The 15,185-nt window shown below is 41.1% G+C and overlaps 1 pseudogene; it reads right to left on the reverse strand.

Annotated features, from left to right (window-relative positions):
• Window positions 1–6,591: 6,591 nt before the first annotated feature.
• LOC134756698 (protein FAM91A1-like) lies at window positions 6,592–10,763 on the reverse strand (annotated as a pseudogene).
• Window positions 10,764–15,185: the final 4,422 nt, after the last annotated feature.

The following is a 15,185-nucleotide window of genomic DNA, read 5'->3' on the forward strand; positions in this document are numbered from 1 at the left end:
GCTAACTGTACTTACATCTTCTCTGCAGGAGGTGAGAATTTGAAAGGGAAAGTAACTGAGCTTTTGCGAGACTTAGAAAAACTTCTGGGTGTAGTAGAGATCCTTGTTAGATGTGGGGACAACAGTGAGCATCCCAAAGGACTCCCCACTAGGGTGTCTTTAAGGCAATTGGAGCAAATTCAAATGAGATGTCTCAAAGAAAAAGAAACAATTTTCTTGGTAGAACAAGAAATTTGGCCTGAAACTGGTTCTTTACATTATCATACTATTTTACAATTGGACTTATTCAGTAAAAAGGAAGGAAAGTGAGGAGAAATTCCTTATGTACAGGCTTCTATGGCCCCCTACCAGGATTCTGACTTAAGAGTCAACTGCAGGATGTGTCTGGCTCATGTTACTTCCAGGCACCAAGAAACTGCGTGGGATATCCTTAATGTTCTCTTCCTAGTGGAACCCCCTGGAAGGCCCATGCCCTCCCCAGGGTCTTCTCAGTTGCCCAGTTCTGCAAGGGGTCCTGCCAGTTCTCCAGTGTGGGATTCCACCTCAATGTCATCAGGAAACCCTCCCTTTTATTTAGCTAGCTCCAGCCTATATCCCCCACTGCCCAAGGAAGTAAGCCCAACCAGAACCACCAGGAGTGGAGCTCTATATCAGTCCCTGAAATTGAATCTGTGTCCATTGCGGGAGTTAGCTAGCAGAGATAGGGGAACAATCAGAGTATATGTGCCATTTCCTATGTCCAAATTGGCTTTGTTCAAGGAGAAATGTGGCTGGTTTTTGAAGGATCTAAGGAAGTTTATAGAGGATTTTTTTAGGTTAATTGTGTTCTTTGATTTAACTTGGCACAACTTGCAAATATTATTGTCCACTTGCTGTACTATAGAGGAGAAGTGAGGGATTCTGGGTACTGGCCTGTGAATATGCAGATAGGGTAGCTGCTCATATCCAAAGCCATGCCATTTATGTAGGGGGAGATGCAGTTCCACATAGAGACCCTCAGTGGGATTACCAGAAGGGTTCCCAAGAACTTGAACATAGAAATTACATGCTAAGTTGTTTAATAGAAAGTATGAAAAGCTGTGTGATTAAGCCAGTTAATTATGACAAGGATAGAGAAGTAACTCAGTGGAAGGATGAAAATCCCATTCTGTTTTAGGGCTGCTTGGTTGAGGCACTCAGGAAATATACTAATGTAGACCCAGACACCCCGGAAGGGTGGGCTCTTCTGGGCATGCATTTTATTACTCAGTCTACCCTTGACATTAGGAGGAAGTTACAAAAGGCAGGAATGGGACCCCAAACTCCATGAGCCAACTCTTAAACATGGCCTTTGGAGTTTACAACAATAAGGACAGGGCAGAGGAAGAGGAGAAAACCAAAGGAAATAGCCAAAAAGTGCAATTGTTTGCAGCTGCTTTCAGCCTCCTACTGCTTTTGAGTTGTGCATCCTGAGAAAGTGTTGCAAGAGTGGCTTTGGGATGCCCAGACAAAAGCCAGCTCATGATCCCCTAGGCTGGAATCAGTGTGCCTTCTATAAGCAAGAGGGCCACTGGAGGAAAGACTGCCTCAGTCTCCAAAGGGAGTCTGAGCTTCCCGGACCCCTAATGGCTAAGAGAACAGAGGACTGACAGGGCCCAAGATTCCCTACAGCTTCCACCAGACACCTTGCCATCTCTACAGAAGAGCCTCAGGTAATTCTTGACATGGCAGGTAAAAATATTGAGTTATTGGATATGGGAGCCGCCTTCTCAGTTCTGATCTAGTCCTTGGGGCCGCTGTCTTCCCACTCCTGTACTGTAATGAGGATTGATGACCAGCTAAAAGCCAGGAGATTCACCCATTCCTTTAGTTGCACTGTGGGGAACCATATGTTTTCCCACAGATTTTTGCTTAGTCTTGAGTGCCTTATTCCTTTACTGGGAAGAGACTTACTTTCCCAATAACAGGCTGCAGTTCAATTTGCAGCACCTCAAGAGAAGGCCACAGGCTGGGAAGAGACACCTCTCCTAGCTCTAAGTTCATGTCTTAACACAGATAAAGAAAAGACGTTCCTTCCACCACGTATTACTTCTCAAGTAGACCCGTCTGCTTGTGACATGGAAGTTCCTGGAAGAACTGTAAATGTACTCCCAGTCCAGGTTATTTTGAAACCCAATGTTAATTATCTATGGGAAAAACAATATCCTTTTAAGTGTGGTGTCTCATGCCTGTAATCTCAGCACTTTCGGAGGCCAAGGTGGGCATATCACTGGAAGCTAGGAATTTGAGACCAGCCTGGCCAACAAGGCAAAACCCCATCTCTACTAAAAACACAAAAATTAGCTAGGTATGGTGGCACACATCTGTAATCCCAACTACTCAGAAGGCTGTGGTAGAATTGCTTGAACCCGGAAGGTAGAGGTTGCAGTGAGCCTCGCGCTGCTGCACTCCAGCCTGGATAACAGAGCAAGACTCTGTCTCAAAAAAAAAAAAAAAAAAAAATCCAGTATCCTTTTAGAACTTTGGCTCCGAGGGGCATCCATCCCCTGATAATGAAGTATGGATTACTACAGTCCTATCAGTCCCAATGTAACACCCCCATTTTTCCTGTTAATAAGCCAAATGGGGAATATAAATTTGTCAGGATCTTAGGGCAGTTAGTGAGGCAGTAGTTCCAGTCACCCAATAGTTCCTAATCTTTATACAATAATAACTCAAGTCCCTGAAGATGCTCATTGGTTCATAGTATTCAATTTAAAAGATGTTTTCTTTTACATACCTTTACACCTAGATACCCAATACATTTTTGCATTTGAATGGACTAATCCAGACACTAATGCTGCATCTTAGCTTACCTGGACTGTCCTGTCCCCAAGGTTTTAGGACAGTCCCCGTCTCTTTGGCAAAGCGTTGCAAAAGAGGTAAAGAAATTACAGTTAATTAATGGATCCCTCTTACCATATGTGTATCACCTATTAATTTCCAGCCCTACTAGGGGAAGACTCTGAGAAACATACAATTCAAGTCCTTAATTCTGAAACAAAACAAGGGTATCAGGTATCCCCCCAAAGGCCCAAATTTCTGCCCAAAGGGTCACATATTTGGGACACATGTTCACTCCTGGGACCAGGATCTTGAACCAGGGATGAAAAGAGACTATCCTAGCACTCCAGGTCCCTCAAATTAAGAAGCCTTTTTGAGAATAGCTGGATTCTGCTGGGTTTGGATTCCCAGGTTTGGGCTCATAGCAAAACCACTCTATGAACCTCCAAAAGGGATTGGTCACAAGCCTTTGAATTGGAATGGAACCTGTCAAAAGGCATTCTTAGCCTTAAAAGAAAAGCCAGGGACAGCCCCTGCTTCAGGACTCTCAAACTTAGAAAAACCTTTCACCCTCTATGTGGATGAATAACAAGGGACAGCTTTGGATGTTCTAACTCGAAGGGTCAGGAATTGCCTCAGACCAGTGGCTTATTTCTCTAAACAGCTAGACCAGGTGGCAGCCAGGTGACAAGGACGCTTGAGATCTGTGGCTACCATCACTCTATTGGTGGAAGAAGGCAGTAAGTTTACCTTGGGACAACAAGTAGATGCCATACCACCCCCGCCCCCCGCCACCCCATGAAGTATAGTACAGAGATTCCTAGAGGCAAAAGTACACCAATGGCTAACAAGGGGCCAGTTACTTAAATATCAGGCTCTTCTGCTTGACACCCTAGATGTTACCCTTAAAGTATGCTGATTTTTAAGCCCTGCTACTCTGTTGCTGGACCTCACGTCCGAAGAAACAGATCCCCAACTCATTGACTCCTGGGTGGAAACCATGGAAGAGATCTACTCTAGAAGGCCCAAACTTGAAGACAAGCTCTTGTCTAACCTGAGTGTTGAGTGGTTTAGGATGGAAATAGCTTTATTCATGAAGGAGTAAGAAAGGAAAGTTAGCTAACAAGAAGTCACTGAGGCCAAGGGTTTACCTTCTCAGACTCTGCTCAAAAAGCAGAATTAGCTGCTTTAATCAGGGCCTTCCAACTGTGTAAAGACTTAAGGCTGGGTGTGGTGGCTCACGCCTGTAATCCCAGCACTTTGGCAGGCTGAGGTGGGTGGATCACCTGAGGTTGGGAGTTCGAGACCAGCCTGGCCAACATGGTGAAATCCCGTCTCTACTAAAAATACAAAAATTATCCGGGTATGGTGGTGGGTGTCTGTAATCACAGCTACATGGGAGGCTGGGCCATGATAATCACTTGAACCTGAGAGGCAGAGTTTGCAGTGAGCCGAGATCATGCCACTGCACTCCAGCCTGGGAGACAGAGCAAGACTCCGTTTCAAAAAGAGGAAAAAAAAAAAAACCCTCAAGAGTCAATGTGTTTACTGACACTAAATATGGGCTCCTGTTGCTTCATGCTCATGCAGCCATAGGGAAGGAAAGGGGAATATCATGAGCCAAGGGATCCCCCATACAACTTTTCTTGGATCTTGGAACTTTTAGGTGCTGTCCAACTCCCAAAGAAATAACAAGTATTCACTGCAGGGGACACCAGAGGGAGATACTGATCTTATTAGAGGAAATTCCCTGGTGGAAAGAGCAACTAAGGCCACAGCTAAGGAAACCCTGGTATTTCATGCTGCTGCGCTACTACCAGGTATTCCATCAATGTCAGTGGAACCATACTATACCCCTAAGGAAATTAAAGGGACTGAGTAAAAGGCTTCCAATGAGACCCCTCTGGATGGTTGCTAGAAAAGAACAAACTCCATTCCTGAGGCTGACAAATGGGAAATAATTAAATTTTTCATGATTCCTCACATTTGGGACAGGATTTTCCATTCAAATTAGTTTCCTAAATATTCTTGGGGAAGGGACTGTTCCAAACTATGAAAAGATATACCAGTCAGGAAGCCACCCCATACCCCAATCCCTGCTTAAACCTGTACAACACCAAGGAACATACCATGGCAAAGACTGGCAGACAGATTTAACCCAGATGCCACCTTACAGGGGACTACAATATTTGCTAGTATTTATAGACACTTTCACCAGGTGGATAGAAGCTTTCCCCACAAGGACAGGAAAATTATTGGAAGTGTCTAAATTCTTATTAAACAAATCATCCCAAGATTTGGATTACCAAAAGGTTTGCAAGGGGATAACTGACCTCCCTTTCCAGCTAAGGTGACCCAGTGAGGTAATGCCTCAGCCTTAAGCGTTACCTATCTTCACTCCTCATGGAGATCTCAATCTTCAGATAACATAGAAAGCCAGTCATGACATTAGCAAAACTCTTTCAGGGGACCTCAGAGGCCTGAGTTTTTCTCCTACTCATAGCCCTTTTGCATGTAAGGATGGCTCCAAAGGGAACTTTAAAGCTTAGTCCATTTGAAATGACTTATGGAAGGCCCCCCATTTTTTTTTAACTTGATCAACACCACAGTATATTTGTAAGCATGTTATATGTGTCAATAATGAAATTGACAACAGTTTATAGATTTCATTGTATAATATTAACATCCTAACAGAAAATGATCCACTGTACTCATTTACAGTTTGGTATTTTAAAATCCTTAAGTACAAATTGTATTTGAAACACCGAACACAAAAAAGAAACATGAATGACAGAGAAAACTGAAAACATCAAGTAAAAGAAACCAGTATTCTGCCTCCCCAAAAATATAAAATCATCTGATTACATAATTTAAAAAAGAAATAAAGGAAATCAGATGATCATATTTTTTAATGATATAAAGTTGCATTTCTTCAAACCCATTTTAGATGTGAAATTGTACAATGTTAAATTCTATGTCTTTTTTGTTATTTGTTCTTTTTTTCTCTTGGTTTCTAAAGAATGTTTAAATTACATTAAGGAAGTGGGGAAAGAAAGGAAGGAACATGGCAAAAAGCCAAATGAAATTAACTATTTGGAAAATAATTGGATATAAATTTTTCATGAGTCTTTTTTTGGCAAATAACAAAGTCTGCATTTTAAATTTATGTTTTTGTTGAAATGGATGAATACTTGTAAGATTTAAGAGATTACATGAGTTAATGTGTAAGTAAAACGAATACAAATTCACAAAGCAAAGTGTAAACATCAGCTTTTCACATTTTGGTAAAAGCTCTAAAAATGCACTCTCCCTCCTTGAGAGTATGAGAGGTCTTCAGCTCAGAATCAGATGGTTACTCTTGCCTCATTCAACACAAGAAACCTGAGGGAACCCCATGGTTTTTCAGTACTTTCCCTAAAATTCATGATCACTATTAGGTTCCATTTCTTCTTCCTTTATCTCTCAAAAGAAATATAGCAGCAAATCACTCCCATATTTTAAGCTTTAAATTCACCAACAACTGGGCTCACTGCCAACAACTACAAATGTTCAATTCTTTATTAGTGTACATGTCATTGCTGTTGGTTTAGATGGTTAATATAGGAATAAAGAAAATAACTACAGTTCATTCAAACAAAGGAAATTAAAATGAGATTAAAGAGCCCTGATTTAAAAAAATACAACTTTCATCTGAAAAACCGTAAAAGTTGCATACATACATACCTAATGGCACTAGGAATGTACAATATCAATTATTAGAAAAATAAGTGAGTGACTCACAGTCATAAGAAATTTTTTAATATTAGTATTTTTTCTTTTATAGACAAACATAACATACACATGGTTTCTACCTTCTATAAGACAAGGTAGAAAACTGACCATTACTGCATTTACCTCAAACACAGCACTGACTGTGCCACAGATAACATGGTCCAAAATATTCAATTCTATAGATAGGCCATGGTAGTGGATGTGTGGTTAAGTTTTAGGAAAGGCATATATTTCCAGAAGTAAGTATGTTAAATACACAAATGTCTATAAATAACAAAAAGTTATCAGCAAAAACACTTAGGTTATAACATTCCCAAACGTTCTAACATTTTAAGTGTTTTAGATATATGTTGTCGACCAGTTTGTTCGGTTACAGTTTCAAACCAGCAAACCATTACCCTATAAAAGGAGCTAAACTGAACTGTAATACTACACAAACTTCCCAAGGAAGGTAACTTGAAAGGTCTAAAAATTGATTCCAATTATTCTAATTAACATTTGAGATGCTAAAAGAATCAATGACTCAAGAAATACTTTGAAGTAATTCCATTTTTCTTTATCATTTTCTAAAAAAGTATTCACATAAATTTAAGATCCAGATTGCTTAAGAGTATGTCTTCAAAGTAGGTTTATCACTAAAGCATTCTGATCCAAAGACATAGTCTTAATGCTTCTAATATGTAATTCTAACCTAAAATCACAATCCTTGGTTTGAAAACATCAAAGGTAAGAAACAAAAAAATAAATCAGGGTGAAAATGTGCAGCAGCTATAGCTACAAGAGTGGAAAATAAATTCTACTTTTTCCATAAAGACTCTGTGAAAATATAAAGCCCAAAGTCAGTGACAACAGAAGTCCACATATAAATGGTGTTTAAAAATAGAAAGTTTTCTAAAGCTTCTCATGAAATGTCAATGAATAGTCATAATCTGAGTTAAGACCTTATAAATCAAGGTTAAGTTATACATAACTATGCTGATTTACATACCTTCTACAATGTCCAACTGACATACATAATTTAGACACCCTTAGGAATTCATAATGCCCTATCATATCATCTCTCAATACTGGATGTTTACTGTTTTATAGTTTTACTACTTTAAGTACCAAGAAGCCTTTTTAGAGGAAGAGTTCCATCTCTTCCCTTGATCCCCCAAAGTATAGGTAACAAAATAAAAAATTAAACAAGATTTATGTCTGATAAACTAACATATAAAATTACCATCGCAATTTTCATAGTGATTGCTTATAAACATAATAGTCATCATAAAACCTATAAAGTATATACTTAGTTTTATAAAAGAAATGTAGATTATCTCAAGGTAAAAAATACAGTGCTGGCTGCTAAAAAGCACTTTGTTGCAATAAGATGTGCAATAATGAGCAAAACTTCAGAAAACATGAATATGTTCCTCAAACTTTTAATATTAGTTAAGCAAGAATTGTTCCACAGCAGCAGGATGCTTTTTAGTGGCTGACACTATAAAGCTAACGTTAAGAAAGAAAAAAGGCAGAAAGTGTGAGCAACAAACAGTGTAGCCACATTATTGCAAATGGAGATTAGCAATAAGAAGTGAGGAAGGTGACCATCTACTCCCTTCTGATAAGACACCATCTTTAAATATTAAGTTTTTTTGCAGGAAGTGGAACACCCATGTCAGCATACGATGACTGTGAAAGCAAACTTGAAAAACTGGGCTCTGTGTGAATATCCAATGTTGAAGCACCTTCTTGGAATGAGTGAACAAAGTTAAGGACTTGCAGAGAGAGTTTTCTACTGGAATGTAAGAGGTTTTGAAGGCTCTCTTTTCTGCAAAGGCCATGTGTAGCAATTTTCCTATAAACTTTCCGGTTTAATTCGGAACTGAACAGTGGAATTCCAAAGCACAGCTCGAGAGGAACCCAATCTGCTTCTGTTGTGGCACCAGAGGTTTGCTTTGTTTCTGAATCTATAGCTGCTTCTCCAATGACCATTTCAAATGACTCTGTACTCCCATTTACATCTGAGCCAGAAGCTAAATCAGGTTCTTCTCTCTCATCAGAAGCATCACTGAGTTCTCTATTTGCCAGTTGGCTGGAAGCATTCAACGTGGTGACATATCCGCAGAGATGTTGTAAGTCCACTCTGTTCCTTAGTATCTGCAATGCTTTATGAACACCCATATTGACATGAGTGAACTCTCCTTGTAGTTCTGTTTCATCAAATGGAAATGGGACATGGACAGTTTCTCCTATCCCATGCAGACCATGCCCCTGAATTAAAACTGCAGAATGTGTTAAAGCATCATTCAACATCGTGAGCACATATGAGGTAGGAACTACTCCAGGATCATGACCCCAAGATGTTATTAGCAATCGATCATAACTCTGAAATATATCTGGCAGTTTTCGAGGTCTGGTACCTTTGGACAATAAAAGGGATGGTGGTCCTTGTCCAGTGATATGATAAATGTACAGTTTAAACCAACAGAGCTGACTTCTGGGATAGCTGGTCCAATATGCTGAGGGGTGCAGCTGCTGACAGGCAGGATTTCATTGGTGAGGAGAACCATGGAAACAAGCAGCATGTAATTTTTGTTTAGAACTCTGCTGCAAGTTGCAGGGTCCAGACCAAGAAGGCTTTCACAGCATAAGAGATCCAGAGGAAAACCATAATTGGGTTGGTCTGGCTGTGCAGTTTGCACAACTAGATCTTTGTTATGAGGCAGAAACAGTATTGTTTCTCACAGTAAGTGCATGATCAAAATATCTCTGTGCTTCTCCTTCACCAGTGCTCTGAACTGGTGAAAAATATCCCATCATTAAGAAGGCAGTAAGAGTGGAGTCAAACAGGAATGCAATGCACTTTGTGTGTCCTGTAGACAGACTCAGGCTGCTTACACTGGGTGTGTCAGCTGGATCTTCTTGACTATTTGTATCAGTATCAGTTGCCGATGAAGCTTCTTGTATAGGACTCCTACTTTCCCCTCCATCCCATGACAAGAGCATCTTCTGTGGAACTAAGGTATTCTTTAATCTGTTTACGGATGGAACATTCTTCCATGATGAATGAAGTTGATCCAGATTTATTACTTGTCCCTTCTTATGGGCAAAGCCCAGTCAGCAATACATTGAAACAGCATTCTTAACCAGGGATAAGTCAATCTCAAGGACACTTGCAAGCTCTGCCACATTTGTGTGCTCATCTATTGAAACAAGTATCTTATAGAGCAGAGTTTCAAAATAATCAAAATAAGCACTCAATTCATTACAAAACCTCCAAGAGGTGCAACTGCTATACAACTGTCATCAGACATTGGTACATCCAGATAAACAAATCCTTTGTTACACAAACTATGTACTACATTGTAATCTAGTGATCCAGAGAATTGAGGGCCTGAATCGATGATCTTATCAATAGCACATTTCTCAGGCAAAGTGCATATCCTGATGTCATCTTCTGTGATACATCCAGCCTGCACCACCCACCACGCCTCTGTGGCAATTTCCACTGGCTTTATTGGTAGAAGATCACGGGCTGTTTTCCTTCTGAAGAATTTTTTTGATGATCTACACTGAATCATAAGATCAATATACTGGTTTCTTCCTATGCCAAGAAGCCTTAGACAGTCAGCAGCAGTAAAATTGGGCAATGAATCATGACTTTTCTCACTGTTCATAATATCCTCCGTAATCCCAGTGTAATATGAAAATGGTGATTTATCCTCAAGCCCTTCACCATAATATCCGATAGATGGTAAGGGTACAGCATGAGATGATCTCGGCTGTACTTTAGCAGTTCCTCATAGTATCTGCGTTCATCTTTCTTGACATGTTTAAGTTATTTCTGTATCGTAACTGATTGCAGATACTGTACAGGACAACCTGATTTTCATATTCTTTCTGTGAATTTCCAAGACGGCTGGGATTTTCTTTCTCCTCTGCCACTCTGAACAGCAAGACCAATACTTCCTGTATTTCCTCCTTCTCAGCTTTGAAGACAGAGCTCCTCCTCTGAAGACCTCCACGATGAGCCATCTCCAGTTAATGACTGCCTCACGTTGGCTGGCAACTTGTTCCAGGGATAGTTGTGCCGAATGTGGAACTCCACGTCTATGTTCATGATGCCGCCGCCAGGGCCGGCGGCGGGGGCCGCGACCGCGACCCATGCTACGCCTCCCGCCTGCCCGCCCGCAGCCCATCAGCGGAGCGCCGCGGGAGGCCCGGCGCCTCACACTGCAGAAGGCCCGGGCTGCCCCATGGCCTGGGCTCCCGACAGTTAAGCGCGGCCAGGGCCAACCAAGCACTGGGTCGCCTGAGCAGCTCGGAAGGCCCTTTTTAACTTTAGACCTTCTGTTTGATGAAGAGACACATAGATTATCAACTTAGGCCAGGTTCAAAAGGCCCTCCAATCATATGGAAATGAAACGTAACCTCCCACAAGGAAAAGGATTAACTCCCCCATTCAACCAGGAGACTTAGTCTTACTAAAAACTTAGAAAGAAGGATCCCCCAAGAATCAATTACAACCAAAATGGAAAGGGCCCCTATCAGGCATTATTAAGCACTCCCACTGCTGTTAAACTCCAAAGTTAATTTTTTTTTTTTTTATGAAGTCTTGTTCTGTCGCCCAGGCTGAAGTACAATGGCTCGATCTCGGCTCACTGCAACCTCCACCTTCTGCGTTCAAGCAATCCTCCTGCCTCAGCCTCCTGAGTAGCTGGGATTACAGGCACATGCCACCATACTTGGCTAATTTTTTTTTTTTTTTGTATTTTTAGTAGAAATGAGGTTTCACCATGTTGGCCAGGCTGCTCTCAAACGCCTGACCTTGTGAAATGCCTGCCTCAGCCTCCCAAAGTGCTGGGAATACAGGCATGAACCACCGTGCCCAACCTCAAAGATTCTTATGAGTCCTCACAGATGTCAGAGAAAGATGCCATGACCTATACTTGCAAACTCCCAGAAGACTTAAAGCTATTGTTTTGCAAGTGCACAGATAAATATTAATAACATGATGCTGTGGATGAGCATGAAAGTTTTTCTCTTACTCCTAATTATAATGTTTTCTCTCTTACTGCTTTGCCCTGCTGATGGAATTCAATAATGGAATCCCTACCAGCAGACACTTGGTTTTTACCCTTCCTAGGACCTTTAACAGATATCTTGTTATTACTAATCTTTGGTCCTTGCTTGTTTAACCTCCTTGTAAAGTTTGTGTCTTCTAGATTACAATAATTCTATGTAAAGATGATGCTGGCACAAGGCTTTCAACCCATCCCTTCTTCTGACCCAGAAAATAAAGACATCCTGCCTTTGGGCCTTTTAGAACAGGTATCCAGAGAATTTACTTCTCCAATGCTAGGCAGGATCTATGCCCATAATATCAGCAGGAAGCAGTTACAGAAGATGAACCTCCACCCTTCTGCAAGCCCCTTAAGATTAAGGAGAAGTATATAATCTCTGATGGGGAAAAGAGGTAGGAGACCAGAAGGACTTGTTTTGCAGTCACAATCCCATTGAATAGAGCAGGATCTGGTCAAAACAGGGTGCCATGAAGAAGCCTGCTGAAACCAGCAGATGATGATGAAAGTGACCTCTAGTTGCCCTCACTGCTTATGAGCATAAAGACACTACTACTGGGACCATGGCCAGTTTACAAATGTCATGGCAACACACCTTGGCAATGGCCTGGAAGTTACTTTATATGGTTCTGAAAACTCCCTGCCCCTTTTCCAGAAAGTTCTGAATAACCTACCTCTTAATTGGCATGTAATTAAAAGTGGGTCTAAATACAACTAGCTAGCAGCCCACAGGCACCAACTCTGGGCACACTGCCTATGGGTTAGCCCTGCTCTGCAAAAAGCAGCACCAGTTCAATAAAAGTTGCTTTCTCTCACCAGCGGCTTGCCCTTGAATTCTTTCCTTGGCAAAGCCCAAGGAAACTACAGTCTGGGAGAAATTTCCCAGGCTACAAACCAGTTTTGGGGCTCGCCTGCCCTGCGTCACTATCATTGTTTCCTTGGGTTTCCCAGGAATGTACATGTGTGAGACTGCTGCCCTGCTTATAGATCTGTTTCCCTGCAGGAAACAGGAGTATCTTGCCTGGGGCTTCCAGAGTTGGAGATACATGTAGTTTCATTACTGAGTGCTAATATTTAATTTTGAAATCAATTGATGCAGTCAGACTGGCTGCTATCATTCTGTGGTATACACGTAGTGAACACATGTGTGATTGAGTTTCCTGCTTTTAGCTGGAGCAAGAAAGTTTTATAATTGTGATTTGTACAAAAAAATCATAGGCAAGAGAATGTGTGTAAAATAAACTTTATCGTCAGAGGTTTCTAAATGTTCATCCCTCAGGGAAAATGGACATATGCTGAAGAGCTGATAAGCAGTCTACAGCAGTGTTATTCTAACTTAATCTTGATTCCAAGTCCTTGCCATTTTCCTCTAGCTGCTGTTGACTCCAGTTATACATAGGATGGGGGAAAGGGGATTATCTATGGATCTAGGCATCACTGTCTCTTGGGCAGTTATCACATTTGCAGGCTGAAGGGATGTGATTTCTACAATCAAACTATCCATTTGGAATACAAATCTGGAGTGGCTGTAAAATTTGCTTCTCAGAGATGGAGCTTTCAGATTTGGACTTTCAATTGTTCTGTTGTTTTAGTTTTTCTCGTCAACTGGGGAACTGTTTGTGACTAAGCTTTGTTAAAAGTAGAGAAGAGCTTTTCATAGTTCCAACATTAGTTGTTACCTGAAACAAACAAAAACACACACACACACATACAATGAAACTAATCTTTGGTGAGGTCTTGCTGATACCTAACTGAGGCTAGAGTGAGAGCTAAGTGGTGATACAGGCCAGGTGCAAACTGAGTGCAGCTAAGTGGATAATCTCTGGTAGTGAACTACAGTCTAGAAGAAGATAGTAATAATAGATTGAAAAGAAAGTCTACTGAAATGAACTAGCTGGCCTGTGGTGTAAGACACAGGACCCCAGCCACCTTATGATTCTAAAAGCCTTGCTCAAAGCTGCTGCAGATGAGTTAGCTAGGTCTCTACCACCTCCTCAGCATCAACTGACTCTCCATAATACTCCTCTGGAGAGAAATAAAGATCTTTCACACCTCCCAGGAAGGGATTTGCTTAGCCTCAAATATGCACATTCAAAAATAGCTTGTCATAAGAAAGAGAGGATAGTTTGCAGAGAAAAAGCCCTCCTAAGTCCACATCCTATTCCTTTTAAATAAGAGAGTGGTGCCAAGGGAAGAGCCCTAGAATGTCAAAGCCAACAGGGTGCTCAGATACCACCCAAGTACAGGTCCATATTTGGCCATAAGGAGACAATGGTGTCAAGAGGCTTAGGCCATATGATCTCTAGGTGAAAAACCTGGGCTGAGAATCGAGGCCTCAAATCTTTTCCACTACATCACAGAGTTTAGGAGCAGTTAGAGGGAAGGCTTCAATCTGGAGAACACTAACAGGCTTTAGAGATTATTGGGTCATGGTGGCTGGGGCAGAAATAAGGATTCACAGAAAAATGTTTATAGTCGATGTTCTTTTACAGTAAATGTTCTTTTGGGATTTTGCTTGATAAAAAGCCTGAGCAAAAGTGAAAAAATTTTTTTCTTTTTTCCTCCTTTCTTTTTCTTTTTCTTTCTTTTTTATTTTGAGACAGTTTTGCTCTTGTTGCCCAGGCTGGAGTCCAATGGTGCAATCTCGGCTCACCACAACCTCCACCCCCAGGGTTCAAGCAATTCTCCTGCCTCAGCCTCCCAAGTAGCTGTGATTACAGGCATACACCACCATGCCCAGCTATTTTTTTTTTTTTTTTTTTTTTTGGTAGAGACAGGGTTCCTCCATGTTGGTCAGGCTGGTTTCAAACTCTTGACCTCAGGTGAACCTCCCAAAGTGCTGGGATTACAGGCACAAGCCACCACACCTGACCAAAAGTAAAAATTTTCTAATTGCACTTCTGAACAAATTATGGTTGTGAAATCAATATAGTGGACTGCTTACTACTACAGGCTTTATTTAAACACTAGGTAGGGTGGATTACACATAGTAAAAGATTTTTTAAAAACTAATCACAAAGAATTGTATATTTCTCACTGCATCTTGTGGTCAGAAAAGTTTGAGAAACTGCTCCACATAGGCAAATTATTGGTTCAATCTATCCATCTACCTCTTTTTCTCTTCTCTTTTTTTCCATGCTATGCAACCAAGACCATGGAGAGAGGAAGGCAAATTCCATCAATGGGTGGGGTTAAGCCTTTTCTATGAGGTAGCTGCACATTTGGGACACTTCTATGCTGGCGACTTGACATTCTAGTAGATAGATGGTCCTTTTCATCTTTAGCCACATGTTAAAATTACTTGGGGGCTTTTTAAGACTACTAGTGTCTTCCACCCACCTGGAAGCATTTAAATCAGAATCTCTATGTGTAGAGTCCAGGCACTTGTGTTAGTTAAAACCTCACCAGGCTTTATAATATGACAGAATGGTTTAAAGCTACTGAGTAGACCCACCCTATTTCCCACCATTCTCTTTGTTTCTCTTTCACCATAGGCTTCTTTCCCATGAGAAAGTAAAGATTTTTGTCTCTCTTTTCACAGTCTCAAGT

Source organism: Gorilla gorilla, chromosome 1, assembly GCF_029281585.2.
Source record: "Gorilla gorilla gorilla isolate KB3781 chromosome 1, NHGRI_mGorGor1-v2.1_pri, whole genome shotgun sequence".
NCBI classification, from domain to species: domain Eukaryota; kingdom Metazoa; phylum Chordata; class Mammalia; order Primates; family Hominidae; genus Gorilla; species Gorilla gorilla.